Source organism: Cryphonectria parasitica, assembly GCF_011745365.1.
Source record: "Cryphonectria parasitica EP155 unplaced genomic scaffold M406scaffold_2, whole genome shotgun sequence".
NCBI classification, from domain to species: domain Eukaryota; kingdom Fungi; phylum Ascomycota; class Sordariomycetes; order Diaporthales; family Cryphonectriaceae; genus Cryphonectria; species Cryphonectria parasitica.
This window is the reverse complement of record NW_024468910.1, coordinates 4,848,975-4,861,130: the sequence shown is the minus strand read 5'-3', so window position 1 is coordinate 4,861,130 and position 12,156 is coordinate 4,848,975.

Genomic DNA, 12,156 nt, shown 5'->3' with positions numbered 1-12,156 from the left:
CAGAACTAGCTCTGAGATGATATACTTAATAATCTTATTAAAAGCTTCTTATACTTTGAAGATTCATTTGAAGAGCTGCTTCTTTTTAGTAAGATTTATAAGAGAGTATACAATTCAGCTGTAGTTTCTAATAAACTGTTTATAGAAGTTAATATATTCAAGGAAAGACCTAATATTTCTAATATTCCTAGGAACTAGCTAATTTCTGATAGCTTTTATCTTGTTTTTCTGTAGCTTAATATATTCTAGCTTGATTGTAAATTCGAAATAGTTAATCTTTTGTATATAAAAGTAACTTTTTGCAGGTTTTACAAGAAGTTTTGCATCTTAAAGCATTTATAATACTATTTCCACATGTTTCTTGTATTCTTTAAGTATTCAAGAGTAGATAAGAATGTTATTAAGATAAGCAATAATGAACTAATTCAGATATTTGCATAGAATATAATTGATTATTTTCTGAAACAAAGCTGGAGTATTTGTTAGATTAAAGAGCATAATCAAATATTCGTAGTATTTATAGTATATTCTGAAAGCAGTTTTCTACTCTTTTTCTTTCTTTATTCTGATCAGATTATAAGCTTTTTTTAGATTCAGAACTATGAACTACTATACTCCTTGCAATCTATTTTATAATTCCTTAATAAGTAGCAATAGATATTGGTTCTTGATTATAATATTGTTGAATTGCTTATAATCAATATATAGCTTAAGCTTGCTATTTTTCTTAGATATAAACAGAATAAGATATTCTGCTAGTAATTGCAATAATTATATATATTCTTTCTTAAGATTCTCATTGAGATACTTTCTAAGTGCCTTTAGCTGTGCTTTATCTAGTCTGTAGATGAGGAAGAATTTAAGCTGTTTCCCTTTTTGTAGCAGAATCTTGTAATTATATAAGCTGTATTCTGATAATTCTGTATTTAATTCTTTCTGGAATAGTTTCTTAAACTTATAATATTCTTATAATATATTTGCAAGTATTGATTCTAGTTTATATACTGTTTCTGCTATCTGAAGGAATAGTAAGTACTATTGAGCATGCTTCTTTTCTAATAGCGTTTTCAAGAGCTTTAAGCGTTCGCTCCGAGCTGAACTGAGCGCTTGAGAGCTTAGTTTCAAGGTTTTTCCCATATGAATCTACAATCTACATTCTGAAGCTTATTCTTATCGCTTCGAAGCGAACCAACTTGCTAAGAGTCTTGCTTCCGTTATTTTGCTAATCTATTAGCACTCTAGTACTATTTGAATTCGCTTATTACTAGATTCTTCTCCTTGAACTGCTAGCTCTGCTAGCTTAAAAGTATATATAAAGTTGTCTGAAGCTTCTTTTTCCAAGTATTCTTCAATAACTAGCTTCAATTCTGCATTATTGATTGCAACTATTTCTCTAAGTATAGCTTGTTCTCATGAAACCTAGCTAGTAGTCCAATTAATTCGAGAATTGTGCTCTTTAAGCTATAAAAGCTCTATAATCAGCTCATACTGTGCTATATCTGTAATATTAAAGAAAGCTCTGATTATATATTCTTGAATTAAGATAAGTAGATAATCAGTTTTCTTATCGATTATTCCTTAGTTGTATGCAATAGATTATTCTTTTACAGTGCTGAGAATATATAAGTATCTCTTTCATCTCTATTATAATTATGCTTAATTGATAATATATAGAAATATAAAGTTTCCTTAAGCATTACTATTCAATAGTGCGCTATATCTGTATTCTTAAATATATATGTTGAACTTGATGTAAGTATAGTCTGTTTTGAAAGCTTTATATAGAGATCATTCCGATCTGATTATCTGCAGTTCCTTTACAAACAATTCTATTCTTTTGAATTTATTAAGAACTGCTTATTCTTCTAAGCTTGCTTCGCTGCTTCTTAAGCAAGCTTCTTAGCTTACTTCTGCTTATATTATTATTATTCCTAATCTTTCTTCTATTAATGCTAGTTGCAAGCTTTATTGTTAATATGAATTATACAAAGCATTGTTTTGTACTGCTATTATTTTATTTTCTTGTTTATATATTGTATAAAACAGTTATTTAGTAATCCGATGTATGCATTGTAATGCTATCTGTTAAGAATCTCTTTGAAGCGAAGTTTCTATTCTTTAACAGCCTGAAGGATTTGTTCTAATTCTCTGATAGAGAACTATTTGTATTATACCTTCTCCAAGAAATGTATTCTGCAGCTATAATAAATGCAGAAGATTCATACTAATTCATAATATAAATTGTAAAATAAGCTAATTTGAGAATTCTTATCTTCTTATACTTCAATATTTTGCAAGGAAATACAGATAAAAAGCTTCTCTAGTTCTATCCTATAAACAAGATATTCAATCCATATTATTTCCTTATTTTATCTAATATCAAAGAGAAATCTTTCTATAAGCTTCTTAGATTCATTGTTTACAGGAGATTCCAGTAAATTGTTAGATTGCTCGTTCTAGCTTAATCTTTCCATTGCTTGAAAAGCATTTTCAGTATTATTTAGATATTTATACTAATAATCAAGAGAATACTATCCTTTGTTCATTTCTCTGATTATAGTATCTAATACAGATAATAAGAAATAGCGAAGAATACTGTTATTAAGCCCTTCCTTCAGCGCTTAAATGCTTTGTTTAGTAACATCAGAGCAGTCCGAGTTGTTGCTGCTCATAATCATGCTGAGCATATACCTTCGCTCTGCTATTGCTATCTGCTTATAGCATCTAGATTTCTAAGGAAATCATTCTGAATCTTTCTTACTTAAAAGATATATTAAGCAGTTATTATTATAATAGAATATTTAGCTGAGACTTCTATAATTAATAAAATCTGATACTTGCTTCAAGAAGATGTTTTTGCTTAGTTGATTGGATTTCTATTATCAAGCAATATTCACTTAGCATTCTTTCTGAACTAGTTGCTATTTGTTCTTTCAGAATTGATAGCAGTTGCATATAATATATTCTTGTTTGTTGCAGTTGTAGCAAGTAATGCTATTTCTCTTGCTATACTATCTATTAGCAGTATTGAGTTCTATAGAATCAGCATATATAATGCTACTTTAAGCTATATTGCTCTATTATCTACTATTCTTATATTGGAGTTTCTTGCTTATATTAGCTGAAAATCTTCAAATCTAGCTTTCTTCTTTCTTAGATTTCTTTATTTATTATTTATATAAATAATTATTAATGCGAATTACTTAATTAGAGAATATTGCAAAGTTCTCTAATCAATTCTGTTTGAAGATTTCATTCTTAATATCATTCTTGAATCTCTTATAGTAATATTTCATAAGATTCTTATCTTCTTACAAAAATCTTGCTAAAAGCTGCTTAAATCTGATTATATAAGCAGAAACTAATTTGATCTATCTGAGATTTATAAGCTGCTAAGCTATAATGCATTCTTTATTTAAATTATCAAAGATTTCTTTGAAAGCTTTCTTAAAGCTTTCAAAGAAATCAAATATATTCTTAATATTCTGAATATATATATTAGAATTATTCTAATGCTCCAAGTAATTGTATAGAGAAAGCTTGTACTAAATGAGAGCATTCTTTTTGAAATAAGTTTCTGCAAAGATAATCTTTTCAGATTCTATAATAAACTGAGTTGTATAATGCAAAAAATATATCTTACAGTAGATAAGGAATTCATATAGCATCTTCTGATTGCTATTATATATAATAAGCTTGTTCATCTTATATATCTTTTTAGCACTACTAGTAACTGCAGAAGTAAACTATGCTTGCTGAGCTTGTTAAGCTAGCTAAGTCTGCTGGTTAGCAATAGTAGCGCTCTAAGCTTGCTGTTGTTTGCGCAGATCCTGAATACGCTAAGTAAGCTAGTATACCTGATTAACCAATTCTTCCTGAGTAGAAGTATGCAAGAACGAAGAGATTCCTAGAGAAGCTATCATATTCTGTATTGCTCAAGAGGTAATACTGAACTATTCTTGAACAAGAATTATCAAAATGTAATAAGTACTGCAGCAATCCGAAGATTCCAAAGTATATAAAGGGGATTTATGCTAATAAGAGCAGTATCAAAGTGCTAAGTTCTTGAATACGAAACTGTACAAGTCTCAGTAAGCAATGCAAGTATTCACTGTCTTTAGAGCTATCAGAGTAGAGAGTAATCTGATACTTAGATTAATAACTGAAAAGCTATGTACTGGATCTATCTAATGGTAATGAACATGTTCTTATATATCTAGCTCTTCAGTTCTAACTAACCTAACTATATTATAATTCCTTATAGTTATTTCTCCGAATATGTTGACTATGTTTATAGCTAACATAGTTGCGCTAGCAACTCTAATCCGGGTTATATAATTCTGATTGGTATTCAACATTGGATTGTAATATCTAGTCCCTTGGTTGGTAGGGCTTATCCTGTGATCAGCATGTTGGATGAGTCATAACACAAAGCTTCTATAGAAAGATAAGAATCTTATAAAATATTATTATAAAGAATTTAAGAATAATATTAAGAATAAAATTTTTAAGCAGAATTAGCTAAAGAACTTTATAATATTTTCTAATTAAGCAATCTATATTAATAACTATTTATATGAATAATAAGTAGAGAAATTTAAGAAGAAAGAAAGCTAGATTTAAAGATTTTTAGCTAATATAAGTAAGAAATTCTAATATAAAAATAATAATTAATATAGCAATATAGCTTAGAACAGTATTATATATACTGATTTCATAAAACTTAATACTACTAATAAGTAGTATAGTAAAAGAAATAATATTACTTATTATAATTGCAATAAATAGGAATATATATTATATAACTATTATTAATTTTGAAAGAATAAATAGCAATTAATTCAGAAAGAATACTAAATAAATATTGCTTAGCAATAGAAATTCAATCAATTAAGCAAAAACATTCCCTTAAAGCAAATATTAAATTCTATTAATTATAAAAGTTTTAGCTAAACATTCTGCTATAATAATAATTGCTTAATATATTTCTTAAGTAAGAAAAGCTTAGAATAATTCTCTTAGAAATCTAAGCGCTACAAACAGATAGCAATAGAAGAGCAAGGATATATGCTTAGTATAATTATAAGCAGCAGCAACTCGAATTGCTTTAATATTATTAAATAAAGTATTTAAGCATTAGAGAAAGAACTTAGTAATAATACTTTTTATTATTTATTATTATTTATATTAAGCATTATAATTAGAGATATAAATAGAGAATAATACTCTCTTAGCTATTAATATAAATACTTAAATAATATTGAAAATACTCTTTAAACAATAGAAGAATTAAGCTAAGCTAGATAGCTTAGCGATTTATCAGAGTTTTTTGTAAATAGCAAATCCAATAGCTCTACGGAAGTTCGGAAAGAAAGATTCCTCTTCAGCATTGGATAAAACAAGGAAACAATATAGATTGAATATCTTATTTATGAAATAGAGCTAGAAAAGCTTTTTATCTATATTTCCTTGCAAAACATCAAAATATAGCAAGATAAGAACTCTTGAATCAGCTTACTTCATAACCTATTGAACCAGAACTAGGGCGCCATCGCTCTCGAAAGAAAAAGGGACAAACAGCTGCCGAAGCAATAGGCAAGAGCTCATGCAACCCAAGCGTGCCTGTACAGATGAGAACAGCAAACTAAGGCCACACGGGCGCAAGAACAGGATGAAAAACCTGTCTTAGATCTGTCCAAAGGGTTCAAAATTGAAAGGAAGAGAAAGGATGCTTTTTTTTTTTCTATAGCTAAAGAATTTGAAAAGTGGGTGGTATTCTTTATATGTATGAGAACCCTTGACCCACTGTACTCCATGTCCCACGGACTACCACCCTGGCCACCACAACACTATACTACAAATTAGTATAGATTTCTTATGCTTATTATAGCTGCAGAATGCATTTCTTGGAAAAAGTGCAATATGAATAATTTCTTATTAGAAAATCAGAACAAATTCTTCAAGCTATTAAGAAACAAAAACTATGCTTCAGAAAAGTTTTCAATAGACAGTATAATAATATATATATCGAGCTACTAAATAACTGCTTCAAGCAATATATAGATAAGAAAATAGAGTAATAGCAATATAGAATAATACTTTATATAATTCATATTAATAATAAGATCTGCAATTAGTATTAATAAAGAAAAGATTAGAAATAATAATAATATAAGCAAAGATAAGTTAGAAAGCTTGCTTAAGAAGCAGTGAAATAAGCTTAAAGGAAGAATAAGCAGCTCTTAATAATCTCAAAAAGCTAGAATTGCTTATAAGAGAACTGCAGATAATCAGATTAAAATAGTTTCTATATAAAGCTTTTAAAGCAAACTATGCTTATATTAAGCTTAATATATATATTTAAGAATATAAGTATAGCGTATTATTGAATAATAATGCTTAAAGAAACTTTATATCTTTATATATTATTAATCAGATATAACTACAATAGAAATAAAAAAAGCAGCTATATATTCTTAGCACTATAGAAGAATAATCTGTTATATACAACTAAAGAGTAATTAATAAGAAAACTAATCATTTATCTATTTTAATTCAAGAATATATAATTAGAATTTCCTTTAATATTATAAATATAGCATAGCATAAGCTGATTATAAAGCTTTTATAGCTTAAGAAGTATAATTCTCGAATTAATTGAACTACTAGCTAGATCTTATAAGAACAAGCTATATCTAGAAAGATAGTTGCAATCAATAATGCAGAATGAAAATTAGTTATTGAAGAATACTCAGAAAAAGAAGCTTTAAACAACTTTATATATACTTTCAAGCTAGCAGAACTAGCAGTTCAAGAAGAAGAATCTAGTAATAAGTAAATCCAAATAGTGCTAGAGTACTAACAGATTAGCAAAATAATAGAAGCGAAATTCTTAGCAAATCAGTTTGCTTTGAAGCAATAAGAAAAAGCTTCAGAATGTGAATTGTAGATTTATACAAAAATCTCGAAATCAGGCTCTCAAGCGATCAGTTCAGCCTGGAGCAAACGCTTAAGGCTCTCAAAAACGCTATCAGAAAAGAAGCATGCTTAATAATATCTACTGTTCCTTCAGATAGCAGAAATAGTATATGAATTAGAACTAATACTTGCAAGCATACTATAGAAATATTACAAATTCAAGAAATTGTTTCAGAAAGAATTAAATATAGAATTGCTTGAATACAGCTTATATAATTACAAGATCCTGCTATAAGAAGAAAAACAGCTTAAGTTCTTCTCTATCTACGGATTAAACAAGATATAACTAGAGATGCTTAGAAAGTATTTTAATGAAAATCTTAAGAAGAAATATATATAATCATTATAATTATCAGCAGAATATCCCATTCTGTTTATATCTAAGAAGAATAGTAAGCTCAGGCTATATATTGATTATAAGCAACTTAATAATATTATAATTAAGAACTAATATTTATTGCTATTTATTAAGGAACTGCAAGATAAATTGCAAGGAATATAGTGATTTATAGCTGTGGATTTAAAGAGAGCTTATAATCTAATCAGAATAAAGAAAGAAGAGGAATGGAAAACTGCTTTCAGAATACGCTACAAATACTACGAATATTTGATCATACTCTTCATATGATAAGCACTGCAGCAATCCGAAGATTCCAAAGTATATAAAGGGATTTATGCTAATAAGAGCAGTGCTAAGTATAAGCCTTGAATACAGAAATATAACCAGGATAATTATGCAAGTATTCACTGCTTTTGGAGCTATTAGAATAAGAAAGTAATCTAATATTTAGATTGATACTTAGATTGATAACTGAAGAGCTATGTACTGAATCTATCTAATGGTAATGAATGTATGATTATATATTCAGCTCTTCAGTATGAATTGCTGGAGTTGCTAGCGAGTTTAGCAATTCAAGGTGTAAGGCTCGTTGAGATTATTAGCGAGTCTAGCGATTCAAGGTATAAGGCTCGTCGGGATCACTAGCGAATCTAGCGATCCTCTCTTCTTTACAATCCTAACTCTGAGTTATATAATCAATGTTTTATTAGAATATTGAATTCTTAATATCTGATTCTTATTACTTATGATTTATTTCATAATCTGCATATTAGATGAGTTATAATATTATCTTCCTTCTATTAGTTATTATTCTTAATAATCTTCTGTAAGTATTTCAGCAAGCTATCTGTATATATAGTTATGCTTTTCTAATTAAGATGAAAAATAAAGTTGCAAAACTGAAATCCTCGAATTCTCATTCTAATAAGAAGAAGCAGAAAAGCTTTCTTCTTCAATTTATTCTTTCAAATAGTTTCGATATACATCTCTGTTCCTATTGCAATAATTAGAGTTTAGAATTATATATTGTTTCTTCTTATAATTTATCTTATTATTCGGAATATATTTTCCAGAATTATACTAAGTATAATATTTTAGAACTAATAAATACTGCTAAACTTCTTTTTATTTTTACTTAATATTAAAAACTAGAGAATGAAATAGAAAAATTGAAGCTAAAGTTAATTAGATTATATTAATAAAAAAAAATATAGTATAAAAGAATATTTCGAGCTATTTATTAAGATCTCAAAAATCTTAAAGAGCTTGAGAAGAAGGAAGCTGAGGAAGCTGAAGCTGAGAGGGTGCGTATTGCTGCTGAAGTGTAGGCTGTAATAGCTGAAAAATCTGCTGTTATAGCTGAGAATTCTTTCTTTGAGAGTTTTGATTGGAATTCTATAAACTTGGAGAACTCTGTAATAAACTGGTTGGGTTTTCTGAAGGATGAAATTTCTGAAGCTTTTGAATCTCGGTTCGGGATGGAGTGATTGTTCTAGATGCTGATTTCTTTTTTTTTCTAATACTTAGCTACTTTTTTCTAAGCATTTTTTACATTTTTCTGTAATTCTTATGAATTTTTATTTGCTGAATAATCTTTCTATTTGATGAGATATTCTTTTGTAATATCTATATTTCTATATTTGAAAATCTTTTTTATTTTATATTCTGATTTATTATTTTCTATTTCTATTATATTATCTATTAGTATTTTCTATGCTGCTGATTTTAGTAATAAGATATAAAAAACTGAATATATTCTTATTTTATAAGATAATACTAATTTGTAATTAATTAGAGAAATCTATTACAAGATTTTGAATAGTTCTAATTTCTTATAATTAAGTTTGTTACTTAGTTTAGTTATTTTGATATTTTTTCGAAGTAAGTAGATCTTATCTTTTTTCTATAGAATTAATTTCTCAATTTTTTTAAAATTTATATATTATATTATTTATTTCTAAATGAATTATAATTCTAACTAAAGTTTCTTTTAAATCTTCTTAATTTTTCTAATTCTTTTATTTGCAGCTTTTGCATTTACTTTTAGCAATATTTTATAATAAGCTATTAGATTATATTTATAGAATATAAAGAATAATAACTTCTTTATTATGCTTATATTTGTATTATTATAAGCGAATTATGCAAGAAGCAATAAATTAACTTAATTATTCTATTTCTGATTAATATAATATTAAAGATATTATTTAATAATCTGATTTATTCTTTTTATTTATTTATTTATTAGCAGATAAAATATTATAAATATTCTATAGTATATTTTAAATTATTTTATAAGCAAAGTTTAAAACTTTAAGTTGAACTTTCTATTTCTATTGGAAATTACTTTCTTTAGCATGCTATAGTTAGCAATAATTATTCTGAGGAATATATATATAAGTTCTTCTATTATACTGCTTTTCTTATAAGAAAGAAAGTAAATATATTTGCTTAGTTTGCAAATTACTACTAAAATGCTATTATATTATATTTTAATTAAGAGTTCTTATAAAAGAAATAGCTTAATAATAAAGTTTAGACTAATAAATTGCTAAATAATTATAAGTATTAATAAGAGATATAATAATTTATAAAGCTTATATTTTTCTATTTTGTTTTTCTTATAGCTATTATATTATTATAAAATGCTCTTAATTCTTTTTCTAAAGCTTAATAAATTTTAATATCTTCTAATGCATTTATAAATTATTTTAACTTTCTAATGCTTATATACTAATACATTATATATATTCTTAATATAGTTATTTTATTTATTTAAAATTATTAATTCTGAATTCTTTTCTAAGAATTTAATTCTAAAAGCAATATTCAGCTCTTTATATGCATTAATAAGATTTTCTAATTCATTTTGAGCAAAAATATTCTATATATCTAAGAAATCTGCATTTTGATAATCCGATTTTCTATTAAAAGCATCTGCTTATTTATTTTCTAAATTCTTATAATATATAATTCTAAAATCAAATTATAAGAGAAATTCTGCTTATTTAATTTATTGCTTATTTAAAACTTTAGTTATTATAAATATAATTAAATTCTTATAATTTGAATAAATTATAATTAAATATTATATATTAATAAAATAATATTATTATTTTTTAAAAGCTTTTATTATTATTATAAGCTTTTAATTTAAGATTTTATAATTAATTTCTAAGCTATTTAACTTTTTCAAAAAGTTGCTTATAATTCTTAGATATTCTTAATCATCTTGCTAATTAAGTTATTCTTCAAGTATATATTCTAATATATTAATTTTAATTTTAAAAGATTTATAAAGATCTGCTTTATACAGAATTAGTTCTAAGATAATATATTTAATAATCTTATTAAAAGCTTCTTATATTTTAGAAATTTATTTGAAAAGCTGCTTTTTTTTAGTAAGATTTATAAGAAAATATATAATTTAGCTATAGTTTTTAATAAACTACTTATAGAAATTAATATATTTAAGAAAAAATCTAATATTTCTAATATTCTTAGAAATTAGCTAATTTCTAATAACTTTTATTTTATCTTTTTATAGCTTAATATAATCTGATTTGATTATAAATCTAAGATAATTAACTTTTTATATATAGAAGTGATTTTTTGCGGATTTTATAAGAAGTTTTGCATTTTAAAGTATTTGCAATACTATTTTTATATATTTCTTATACTTTTTCAATATTTAAGAGTAAATAAGAATATTATTAAGATATATAATAATAAATTAGTTTAGATGCTTATATAGAATATAATTAATTATTTCTTAGAATAAAGCTAAAGCATTTATTAAACTAAAGAGCATAATTAAATATTTATAGTATTTGTAGCATATTCTAAAAGCAGTCTTTCATTTCTTTTCTTCTTTTATTCTGATTAGATTATAAGCTTTTTTCAAATTTAGAGCTATAAATTACTATACTTCTTGCAATCTATTTTATAATTTCTTAATAAGTAGTAATAGATATTAATTCTTGATTATAATATTATTAAATTGCTTATAATTAATGTATAATCTAAGCTTACTATTCTTTTTGAATATAAACAGAATAAGATATTCTGCTGATAATTATAATAATTATACATATTTCTTTTTAAGATTTTTATTAAAGTATTTCTTAAGTATTTCTAATTATACTTTATCTAGTTTGTAAATAAGAAAGAACTTAAGCTATTTTTCTTCTTATAGCAGAATCTTATAATTATATAAGCTATATTCTAGCAATTCTGTATCTAATTCTTCTTAGAATAATTTCTTGAATTTGTAATATTCTTATAATATGCTTGCAAGTATTAATTCTAGCTTATATACTATTTCTGCTATTTGGAGGAATAGTAGGTATTATTAAGCATACTTCTTTTCATTTATTGTTTTTGATAGCATTTTTGAGAGCCTTAAGCGTTCGCTCTAAGCTGAACTGATTGCTTGAGAGCTTGGTTTCGAAATTTCTGTATAGGTTTATAATTCATATTCTAAAGCTTTTTCTTATTACTCTAGAACGAACTAACTTACTAAGAATCTTGCTTCTATTATTTTGTTAATCTGTTAGTACTCTAGTATTATTTGAATTTGCTTATTACTAGATTCTTCTTCTTAAGCTGCTAGCTCTGCTAATTTGAAAGTATATATAAAGTTGTATAAAGCTTCTTTTTCTGAGTATTCTTTAATAACTAGCTTTTATTCTGTATTATTGATTGCAATTATTTCTTTAGGTATAGCTTGTTCTTATAAGATCTAGCTAGTAGTTTAATTGATTTGAGAATTGTATTTCTTAAGCTATAGAAGTTCTATAATTAGCTTATGCTATACTATATTTGTAATATTAAAAGAA